This window comes from Vombatus ursinus, unplaced genomic scaffold (genome assembly GCF_900497805.2).
Source record: "Vombatus ursinus unplaced genomic scaffold, bare-nosed wombat genome assembly UNPS02014175.1, whole genome shotgun sequence".
Lineage (NCBI taxonomy): Eukaryota > Metazoa > Chordata > Mammalia > Diprotodontia > Vombatidae > Vombatus > Vombatus ursinus.
In genome coordinates this window covers 691,089-702,297 of record NW_020953953.1, presented here as the reverse complement: position 1 = coordinate 702,297, position 11,209 = coordinate 691,089, and the positions used below count along the sequence as shown (strand labels likewise).

Here is an 11,209-nt window from a genome sequence, read left to right as displayed (position 1 = left end):
CATCTATAGCATCCCTAACTTGCTCTTAACAGAAGCTCTTGCACTCCTTTCCTTCTCCATCCTCCCACAGTCTCTCTTCCCCACCATGGGATGAGCTCATCAAACCTCCACAGAAGGAGAGGGTCAGCTCACACATCTCCACACTTGCCCCTGGCTGCACTACTCTGGGACTTCTCACTGACTCTGCCACCAAATCCCAGTGTCTGGTGTCTTTAGCCCCAAATCTCTTTTATGTGTTGTCTTCCCCTGAAAGTGTAAACTCCCTGGGGACAGGATGGTCTTTCGTCTTTTCTATTTTAATTGCCAGGCCTTAACATGGTTCATGGCATACAGAAGGTCTTTAACAAATGCTTACACTAGCCCTCTGAGCCAGAGGATCAGTGTGGCTTCAGAAAGGGCCAAGGAATGGTTGATGTGGTGTTTGCCACCCGACAACTCCAGGGGAAATGTCAGGAGCAGAGCAGAGGTCTGTATACATGTTTGTGGATCTGACCAAGGCCTTTGAGTCTGTCAGTTGTGAGGGCTTAGGGAAAATTAGGTCAAAATTTGGTTGCCTGGAGAAGTTCATCAGCATTGTACATCAATTTCACCACAGCATGCTTGCCTGGGTTCTGGATAAATGATAACACTCTTATGCTTTCCCAGTCCCCAGTGGAGTGAAATAAGGCTGTGTGCTTGCTCCCATGCTTTTTTGTTGTTGTTTTTGCTTTTTGGTGAGGCAATTGGGGTTAAGTGACTTGCACAGGGTCACACAGCTAAATGTCAAGTGTCTGAGTCTGCATCTGAACTCAGGTCTTCTTGACTTTTAAGGCCAGAGCTCTATCTACTGTTCCACTCAGCTGCCCCTGTTCCCATTCTTTTTAGCATGATGTTTTCAGCCATGTTGTCAAATGCTTTCAATGAGGATGAACATGGCATCAAAGTCAGCTACTGCACTGATGGTAAATTCTTCAACTTGAATAAACTACAAGCCAAGACTAAAGTGGAGGGAGTGTTGGGGCATGATTTTCTGTTTGCAGATGACTGTGCACTCAATGCAGCCTCTGAAGCTGAGATGCAACAAAGTATGGATCGATTCTCTGCTGCTTATGCTAATTTTGGCCTAATAATTAACAAGAAAACACAGGTTCTTCACCAGCCAGCATCACACCACCCATACGTGGAACTATCAGTTACAACAAATGGAGAAGTTTTGAACGCTGTGGATAAGTTCACTTACCTTGGTAGTGTACTTTTCAGGGATGTAGACATTGATAATGAGGTTGACTCACACATTGTCAGAACTAGCTCAGTGTTTGGGAGACTCCAAAGGAAAGCATGGGAGAGAGGAAGTATTAGACTGACTAACAAAATGAAGGTCTACAGAGCCCTTGTGCTGACCTCCTTGTTGTATGCCTCTGAAACCTGGACAGTATACCAGTGCCATGTCAGGAAACTGAATTGCTTCCATTTGAATTGTCTTAGGAAGATTCTGGAAATCACCTGGTAGGATGAGATACCAGACACTGAGGTCCTTTCTCCAACTAAACTGGCAAGCATTCAAATTCTGCTTCAGAGAGTGCAAGTCCAATGGGCTGGCCGCATTGTTTGAATGCAAAATGTATGCTTGCCAAAAACACTATGTTAGGGAGAATTCACACAGAGCAAGTGCTCATCATATGGTGGTCAGAAGAAGCGATACAAGGACACTCTCAAGGTGTCTCTTGAGAACTTTGGAATCGATTGTGTGACATGGGAGACAGTGGCACAGGACCGCTCGGCATGGCGTGCCCACATCAGAAAAAGGTGCTGTGCTTTAGGAGTAAAGAAGAATTGAAATAGCTCGAGAAACACAAGATCCACAAACAGAGAATCCACCCCAAAGGTTAACATCGACTATTTGTGCCCCAACTGTAGTAGAACATTCTGAGCTCTGATCAGCCACAGTGGGACACACTAAAACTTCACTTCAGCAAAGTGATGTCATTTTGGTCCTCTTCGAAAATGAAGGACAACATGACATGATTCACTACTGACTATGCAAAGATTCTCATCTCAGTATCTTGCCTTTTATTTTGCTTTAAAAAGCTTTTTTGCTTTAAAAGCCTATTGTGACCCAGACATCCCTTACTTTTTCAGTCTTCTTACACCTTACTTCCTCCACCTACTCTGACCCAATGGCACTGCCCTCATTCTCGTGCCAGGAAGAAGGCATTCCATCTCCAGGCTCTGGGCTTTTTCTCTGGCTCTCCAGAAAGGCTGGAATTCTCTGCCTCCTCATTTGGGCTTTCTGGGGTCCTTCAAATCTCAACCAAAATCCCACCTTCTATTTTTCCCACCACTCCTTCATGCTAGTGCCTTCATTCCATTGACTATATCCAACTGACTAGTCTATACCTTTTGTGTACCTATGTGTATGCCTGCCATCTCCCCCATTAGACTGTGAGCTCCCTGAGGCAGACACTGCTGTTTGCCTGTTTTTGCATGAGCCCTACTAAGCACAGTGCCTGGCACATAGGAGGCACTTAATAAGTGTAGAGTGAATAATTGCCTGCATTCTCTCCTTCTCAGAACCTCTTCATGGGGTCTTACAGTGCCTTCTTTCCTACATTCTCCAAGAAAGTAGGAGCCTTGCCTTTGCAAAGACCGGCCAGGTACGTGGCCGTTTGATCCCACCCCCATCCTGTCCTCCCCAACAGTTGGCACACTCAGTCATCGCTCACAAGTAGATCTGTCACATTTTTAACTTTTCTCTATCAGCTGATACCTTTCTTACTGACGCCAAACACACCCATCTCCCCCATCTTTACAGAAGCCTTCCCTAAACCCTCACCACCCTTGAGCAATCATTCTATGTCACCTCCTTTTCTCAAACTTCTTGAAACATCTGGGTGAACTTTCTACTTTCCTTTCGCACTCACTTTTTAGTTGCTATTCACCCATTTCAGATGTGTCTGGCTCTTCAAGATCCCATCTGAGGTTTTCTGGGCAAAGATACAGGACTGGTTTGCCATTTCCTGCTCATGCTCATTTTAGAGATGATGAACTGAGGCAAACAGAGTTAAGTGACTTACATGACTCAGGATCACAGAGCTAGTAAGTGACTTAGGCCAGATTTGGACTCATGAAGATGAGGCTTCCTGATTCCAAGCCTAGTGCTCTACCATGGGCCACCTTGCTGCCCACCTCCCCTTACTCCTTAACCCTTTACAAACTGGCTTTCATCTTTCCTTTCCTGAAAGTGCACTCTACAAAGTTAGCATTAATGCTCTAATCACCAAATCCAACGATCTCTTCTCAGTCCTCATCCTGACTCACCTTTCTGCTTCAATCGACAGTCCTGATCACCCATCTTCTACAAGAAGCCCTTCTTGGTCCACTTTCTCTTTGATTTCCTGAAATCTACCTTACACAATGTGCCTGCCTACTAGGTGTCAAGCACAAGCACTTTCTAAACATTATCTCACCTGATCTTCACACTCACTCTGTTACGTAGGTCCTACTGCCACCATTTCACAGGAAAAGAAAACTGAGACCAACTCTCTGGCAAGTGTCTAAGGTCCTATGTGCCAGGCACTGTGCTTAGTAGGGCTCATGTAAAAAGAGGCAAACAGCAGTGTCTGCCCTCAGGGCGCTCACGGTCTAATGGGGGAGACAGCAGGCACACATATAGGTACACAACAGGTGTAGACTAGTCAGCTGGATATAGTCAATGGAATGAAGGCATTAGAATGAAGGGGTGGTGGGAAAAATAGAAGGTGGGATTTTGGTTGAGATTTGAAGGACCCCAGAAAGCCTCAATGAGGCGGCAGAGGATTCCAGCCTTTCTGGAGAGCCAGAGAAAAAGCCCAGAGCCTTGAGATGGAGCGTCTTCTTCCCGGCATAACTCCGCTTTTCCTGAATCCAGGCCGAGAACTCTATCTACCCTACCTCCTAGCTTCTGATCACTGAAGTACATATGTATGTATGTATGACCCCACGCCACCTCCCATGGTTAATCCTATCTAGACCTCATTCTCCCGGGGCCACATGGTCCAGGTCCCTGGTGTTCTAGGTTACCTCCCAGTCACCCCAGCCTACTGGCCACTCCCAGATCCTTCCCATAGTCTTTTTGTTTATAAAGCCCATCTTGCCCCTCCCCTCATTAAACTACTTAGATTACTTAAGATTCTGGTCAATATGTGGGATTTTTGGAATCACGCCCACCCTCTACTGGTGTTTTTAATAAACTTTTGCCTTTGGCTGAAAGGTTTGGGTTAAATTCATTTGGGCAAGACCCTGTATCTCTATTTTGGGGTCCCAGCACCCCCAAACCTCAACTATGGGTAATTTTGTTTACTTGGCTCCATAAAAGAAAATTCTTTCTGCAGCCAATACTCCAATGCAGTTCAGGAAAATAGTGGACGGGAGGAATACGTGATACTTACAGATAATAACTTATCACTTTCAGACTTAGACAAATTAAAAGGATAAACAAGAAAGAAGTTTAAGGACATGCAAATAATCTGAGAAACATCAGCAGTAACAGAACTGTTAATTACTGAATTGGAATAAAAAGGTGTATTCCAATCAGCTTATTTCCTGTTTGCTGCATCCTTTCACTTGAATTTGACTCTCCATGACCTAATTTGGGGTTTTCCTAGCAAAGATACTAGAGTGGTTTGCCACGATCATGTAAACTACTTTTATGAAACGAGGGTGTTCAGATTTCTAAACTTTTGACTTTTTTTCTTTCCAAGCTCAAAGGAATGTGTAGAGAGGTACACCAGGCAGTTCTTAAAGGCAGGTAGGGCTTCAAAACTTTACCCTTGGCATCATGGGAGGCAAAGCCTTCACACTGGCCTCAGATCTGTTAGATTAAGAGTGTGAGTATGGTTGAACGCACTTAGACTTCTAACACAACCAAGATGTACCCTTTGAATAGACTTCACTTCAGTCAAATTGAGTTTCTAATTGGTTTGCACTGTCACAAATCTCTCTTCCCTTTATTCGTTTTGAGAAAACTGATTTTTCTTAGTAATCATTATCTTGAAGACTCAGAGCTCCCCTGCAACCCCAGCCCCCTTCTTTCAAAGTCTTGACTTTAAGTTCAGTTTCTTCTTCAGAAGGACTTTACTGATGAGACTGCAGGGAGTCTCCTTATCTTGGTTGAACTCCAACCCAAGCCTGAATTGATTTAATCAAAGCTATGCAAGCTCCACTGTTTTCTTCTCCAGCTGGTGGGGAGACAGTATTCTAGGTAGATAGCCCACGGCTAGGAGTGGTCTGGTATGGTCCAGGGAATTGATAGAAGAGGTATTTCCTCTGACTGGAGGTAAAATGTGATGGGGTGATATCAGCCCCTGTTGAAAAGGTATATAAACTGGGTACTCCCAGCCCCCAAATGGAGCCCAGTTCTAGACCGGCTCCCTCAGGGGGGGCTCGGTCTTTGTAGCTTATAACGCATACCATCAGCTTCAGAAATAAAAACACGAACTTGGACAACATAATTTCTTTTGTCTTTCTTAGATTAAATCTGCCAGGCTGACAATTGGTGCCCTGACTTGGATAGGAGACTGGCCCCACAGGACTCTTTTCTCCCGAAGCCCCAGCCCTGAAAGATGGGCCAGGCCTATCCCCCAAATCCCTGCTTCTAGCTCTTGGACTTCCTGTATTCCCAGTTGCAGTCTGCTTCCCTCTCCAAGTGGCTCTGGGGGCAGAGACCTCAAGAAGGTCTCCTCTGAAAGGATATCCTATATAATTGGGCTACGGTTAAGTCAGATTAAATCGGCCCATGAAAAATTGTATTGTAATCGGAATTGACTGCTTTTAGAAGGATGTGGGGAAAAAATAAGAGTAATGAAAAGATAACTCTGAATTTTGACCAGTCTAATTCTAATTCTTAAAAAAACCCCAAAAATTATGCAATGGTAAGTCCCAAGAAAGCAAGAAAAAAAGGGGGGGGTGTGTGTGACAATATGGCAATGAAGTGGTTTTGTGTAACAAAACCTGGTGCTGAAGTGTAAAGTGAAATTCGGTGGAGTAAAGATTAAGTCTGGATAACTGAGAAGTAAAGACAAAAGGTTTTAAACAAGTAGGACAAAGTAAGAGAAATATTGGAGAAGGAAATAAGAAAAGTCCAATTTGGGAGGCCCTTAATCAAGATCCACTGGAGGAATACTAAAAAAAAAGGAACGAAGAGACTGTAAGAATGTAGAGGTGAGAAAAGAATAGTGAGAGTTTTTACGGAAAGCCAGGATCTTCACTGACACTGTGAATACAGAGGTTTAAACACAAGGGTTTGAACTTGGAAAAGGAAATTTAAAGACCAATTTTGATCCTGCTTAAAAAAAAAGAGAGAGAGAGAGTTAGAGAATTTTTTGAGAACTGCCTGAAGGTAAATTGGTAAAGTTAAGTCTGAAAAAGAAAAGGATCTGATTTTGCTCTTTGGGTGATTCAAAGAAATAAAGACATAGTTATGGGTGCTAGGTGCATCCCCATGAATTTTTTTAATTAGCCACCTAAAAACAATGGACCCTTGTGAAAAATGAAGTTTAGTTATTGGCACTTGTTATTATAAAACTAACATTGATTCTGGGAAAAATTTTGTTTAGAAGCTACATTGTAATTATAGAATATTAGGGAATTTGACCAATCTTGGAACGTACAAGGGGGATGATAATAATAATAATAATAATAGCACTTACATCCCAGGATTGTTGAGGGAATTACACAATTCTAAAGCACTTAAAACAGTCAGCACAGTACCAATACTGACTACTGTTATTGGATTTTGGAATAAATAACATCTGAGATAACGTAAATGATTTTCTAAGAAGGATAAGATTTTATCTAATTCAGTAGATGAAATCTGACTTGAGAACTTGGTAAGTCTGGCATCATAGTTAAAAACAAACAAGAAAACATGGTATTCTTTAAACTAATAGTTTTCTTGTGGAATTTGGAAAGAATATTAGAAATGTGCCTAGAACTGTAAAGCTTTTTCATTGGAAAAAGATGCTTTTAAAAACATACTGTTATGTGAAATTTTTCTAAAATATTGCAAAATGTTGTTAGAAAAGCTAATTCCCTATCGAGTTATTTAAATGGATGTGATAAGTCTTTAAAAATAGTAATAATGAAGTGTCTTTTGCCTTAAATTCTTGTGATTTAATGAAAGATTGAAGGACCAGTCCAACCACAGTTGAGATCTAAATTTTGTTAACTGTACTTGGGTAAAGTTACTTTGAAATGGACTAAATTGTTGTTATTCAGCTTAATATCTTATGAAATGAACTGCTAAAGATAGCAAGATCGTTTTTAAAACATTATTAAATACCCAACGGGTTATACTTTCCTCTAAACTAGCGTCTTAAAGGGAAGGACTTCTGGTATCCTATTTATGACTACCTCAACATTCTAAAGTACTATGGAAAGCAGGTCTCTGAAATTCTTTAAGTTTCTTTAAAGTGCCCTCCTGTATTGGACCTGGTCTTAAATCAGCAAAGAGGTAAATCTGCTACCCCCCAAGTACTGTCACCAATCTTATAACATTCTTGGGGAGGCTGTAAAATTTTCCTTTACAACTGGGATGGGGGCAGGGAGAGAATTCAGGGGACCATTCATTGAGGTTCTGACAATTAAAAAAAAAAAGAAGTACAAAGGCAGAATATACAAAGTTTTTTTTCCAAGGGTTACATGTAAAGCAACACTAGCTCCTACCATTACCCAGTCTCATCCCCCTAGTTTGGATTTATCTTAGATAGCTTTTTGTAGAGCATGACAGCCTTCCTAGAGGCAAGTCGCTGTGTGTCTGTGTGCGCGTGTGTGTGCGTGCGCGCATGCATAACAATGCATTATACAATATTTGGAACGATCATTTAAAAAATGTAGAATGCTTCAGACCCACTGTAGAACTTTGAGGATGTTTATCTCCAACATACTTAAGATTACTCATCACCACCACCTTTCCAGTTTTTTTAAACCTTGAGTCAAATGGCAAAAAAAAAAAAAAAAAAAAAAAAAAGCATACCAATCTCATTTTTTATTGGGGGCCCATTTATCACACTCTCTGACCAAAGAACAAAAACAAAAAAACCAATCACCAAAAAAGTAAACAGTCCATTCAGAAGCATTTGTGGTAGATAACGGTGGGCCTGGATTCATCATACCTCTGCATGCTATTCCACATCTGTGGGAAGATGGAGAGAGGCCAGCATGGAGCCTCCAAAGCAGACAGGGTGTTGGTGCTCAGATGGGGCAATGGTCTAGGTCTGAGATCCCTCTCTGCATTCTGTCAGCAATGCCTGGGTCCAGGGTGGTACCACCACACAATACGGTATTGGCATACAAACCCTTACAGATGTCAGCATCACACCTCATGACTGAGTTGAAGGGAGCTTTGTGGATTCCACAGGATTCCAAACAGAAGGATGGTTGGAAGAGAGCTTCTGGGCACAGGAAATCTCATTGCCAATGGCGATGACCAGACCATCAGGGAGCTCAAAGCTCTTTTCCAGAGAAGAGCTAGATGCAGCAGTGGCCATCTCCTGCTCAAAGTCCAGGGCTATGTAACGCAGCTTCCTGATGTCACCCATGACTGCTTTCTCAGCTGTGATAGTGAAACTCTACCCTCTCTGTCAGGGTCTTCATGAGGCAGAATGTCAGGTCATAGCCAGCTGGATCCAAGCAAAGTATGGCATGTGGAAGGGCATGACCTTCTGTGAGCAGCACAGGGTGAACTTCAGGGGCCTCAAGGAGCTCACTGTATAAAGTATGACACCAGATCTTCTCCATGTCATCCCAGTTGGTAACAATTCCATGTTCAATGGGGTACTTTGGGTCAGAATACCTCTCTTGCTCTGAGCTGCATCCACCATGGAGCTGTTCCGGCCCATACGTACCCATCACACCCTGCTATCTGGGGTGCCCAACAATGGAAGGGAAGACAACCCTAGGGGCACGGCCTGCTGCAAAGCCAGCTTTACACATTCTGGAACAATTGTCAACAATGAAGGCAGCAATATCATCTTCTGGGGTGAACTTTGCAGTGGCAAGTTTAAACCCTTGAGAGAGAGGAGATGGTGTGGCACCTAGAGGTGGGGGGAGGGAAGTGCAAGCTGGCTGGAAAACCTCACAGCTCTCAGAAATTCTTTAATCTTTAAGAAGTACGGGGGAAAGCCTGGCATGTGCTAAAAACTGTAGAAATGAACTGTTGACTGCACTTACTCCATACTAAATACTGTATTTTTGATGTCATTAGATGTGATAACTAAAATGTCAAGGGAGATAGGATGACTGATTTTTGCCTATAACATCTTTTGAAGATGCATTCTATTGAACAGTTTTTCTTTTGTCTTATAACTTTAAAAAAAAAAAAGCTGGTAAGGCAGGTTACTTTTGATCTGGATGCTGTTAGGTCATAAATGTATCTATGATAGAATATGACAAAATGTTTGAAAAGTTAATGGGGAATATTTTGTTTTAATTAGCTAATTATAAAGATAAATAACTCACTTTTGGTAGAAAAGAAGGGCAAAATCCTCTTAAGAGATCTTTTGTCTGTGAGTTTCCTTTGGACTTCTTACTTAACCTGTGAAAGATCTCACCAGCCCTGCTGACAGTGTTCAGAGACTGTGCAATGCTGCAGTTTAAGGCACTAGGACCTCCCAGCCAAAGTAAGGAAACTTAGGGGTTAAACTTTAAATAAGAAGTGAGTTTCATCTGTCATCATTTAGGAAATCATGAAATCATATCTGTTAATAATTGGTATATAGTAAAGTTACATTTCTGAACCAGCTATTCACTGGGTGTAAACTAGCGCTCAGTGTATTCTGTAAGACTCCAGAATGTGCTCTCTGTGCTGTCTGTCCTGCTTATCCAACATTCCACCAGTTTGGCTCCCCAACATTTCCTGGGGTAGTTGCTCCCTTCTACTTACTCCGTGGATTAAAGCTTTTTAAGTCCTATTGTCAAGCTGTACTCTGAAGCCCACCTGCAGTGGTCAGATGTACTCCCCCTTCCTCTATCCTACCTACAGATGGGACCAAGTGGGGAGTTTGAAAACCTGTCAAATACTTTATTTAGATTTAATTTATAATGGATGTGCTTTCGGTAGATGTCGCCTCCGACAATTATACTGAAGGCATGAAAAGGTTAATGACTATTGTATGAATTTGAACCAAGACTGTTAAAGATTATTGTCACATGAACACACTAATTATATTCGGCCCTTACATGATGAATGAAGTTCCTACGGTTTCTCCCCCATGTGAAATATCTGATGTAAAGCCAGACTGGAGCAGCCTTTCCACATTGATTACATTCACAATGCTTCTCTCCACTGTGGGTTTTCTGATGCTTAGCAAGATGGGAACTTTGTGTGAAAGCATTTTTACACTGATTACATTCAGAAGGTTTCTCTCTGCTGTGGATTCTCTGATGCTTGGCAAGACTGGAGCACTGTGTGAAAGTTTTCCCATATTGATTACATTCAAAAGGCCTATCTCCAGTGTGGATTCTCTGGTGTGCAGCAAGACTGGAGCTCTGTGTGAAAGTTTTTCCACACTGATGACATCTGTAAGGTTTCTCTCCGGTGTGAATTCTCTTATGTACAGAAAGATGGTTCCTCTGTGTCAAACTCCTTACACAATGATTGCATTCATAAAGTTTCTCTCCAGTGTGGATTCTCTGATGGCTAAAAAGGAATGATCTGTAGCAGAAGGTCTTCCCACATTCATCATAATTGAGAACATGCTTGCACATGGTGAATTTTACCTCCGAATACATGAATGTATGAAATATATGAAAAAGTTAACGAATACTGCGTGAATTTGAACCAATACTGTTAAAGATTATTCTCACATGAACACAATAATTATATCCTACCCTCATATGATGAATGAAGTCCCTAGGGTTTCTCGCCAGTGTGAATTCTCTGATGTAAAGCAAGACTAGAGGTGAATCGGAAAGCCTTTCCACATTGATTAAATCCATAAGGCTTCTCTCGACTATGGATTTTCTGATGTGTAGTAAGATGGGAGCTCTGTGTGAAAGCTTTTCCACATTGATTACATCCATAAGGCTTCTCTCCACTATGGATTTTCTGATGTGTGGCAAGGTGGCCCCTCTGTGTGAAAGCCTTTCCACACTGATTACACTCAAAAGGTTTCTCTCCAGTGTGGATTCTCTGGTGTTTAGCAAGACTGGAGCTCTGTGTGAAAGCCTTTCCACATTGATTACATCCATAAGG

General features: G+C 42.1%; 2 pseudogenes; both read right to left on the bottom strand.

Annotated features, from left to right (window-relative positions):
* Positions 1–7,987: 7,987 nt before the first annotated feature.
* Positions 7,988–8,855, bottom strand: LOC114041535 (annotated as a pseudogene).
* Positions 8,856–10,172: 1,317 nt separating this feature from the next.
* LOC114041536 lies at positions 10,173–10,859 on the bottom strand (annotated as a pseudogene).
* Positions 10,860–11,209: the final 350 nt, after the last annotated feature.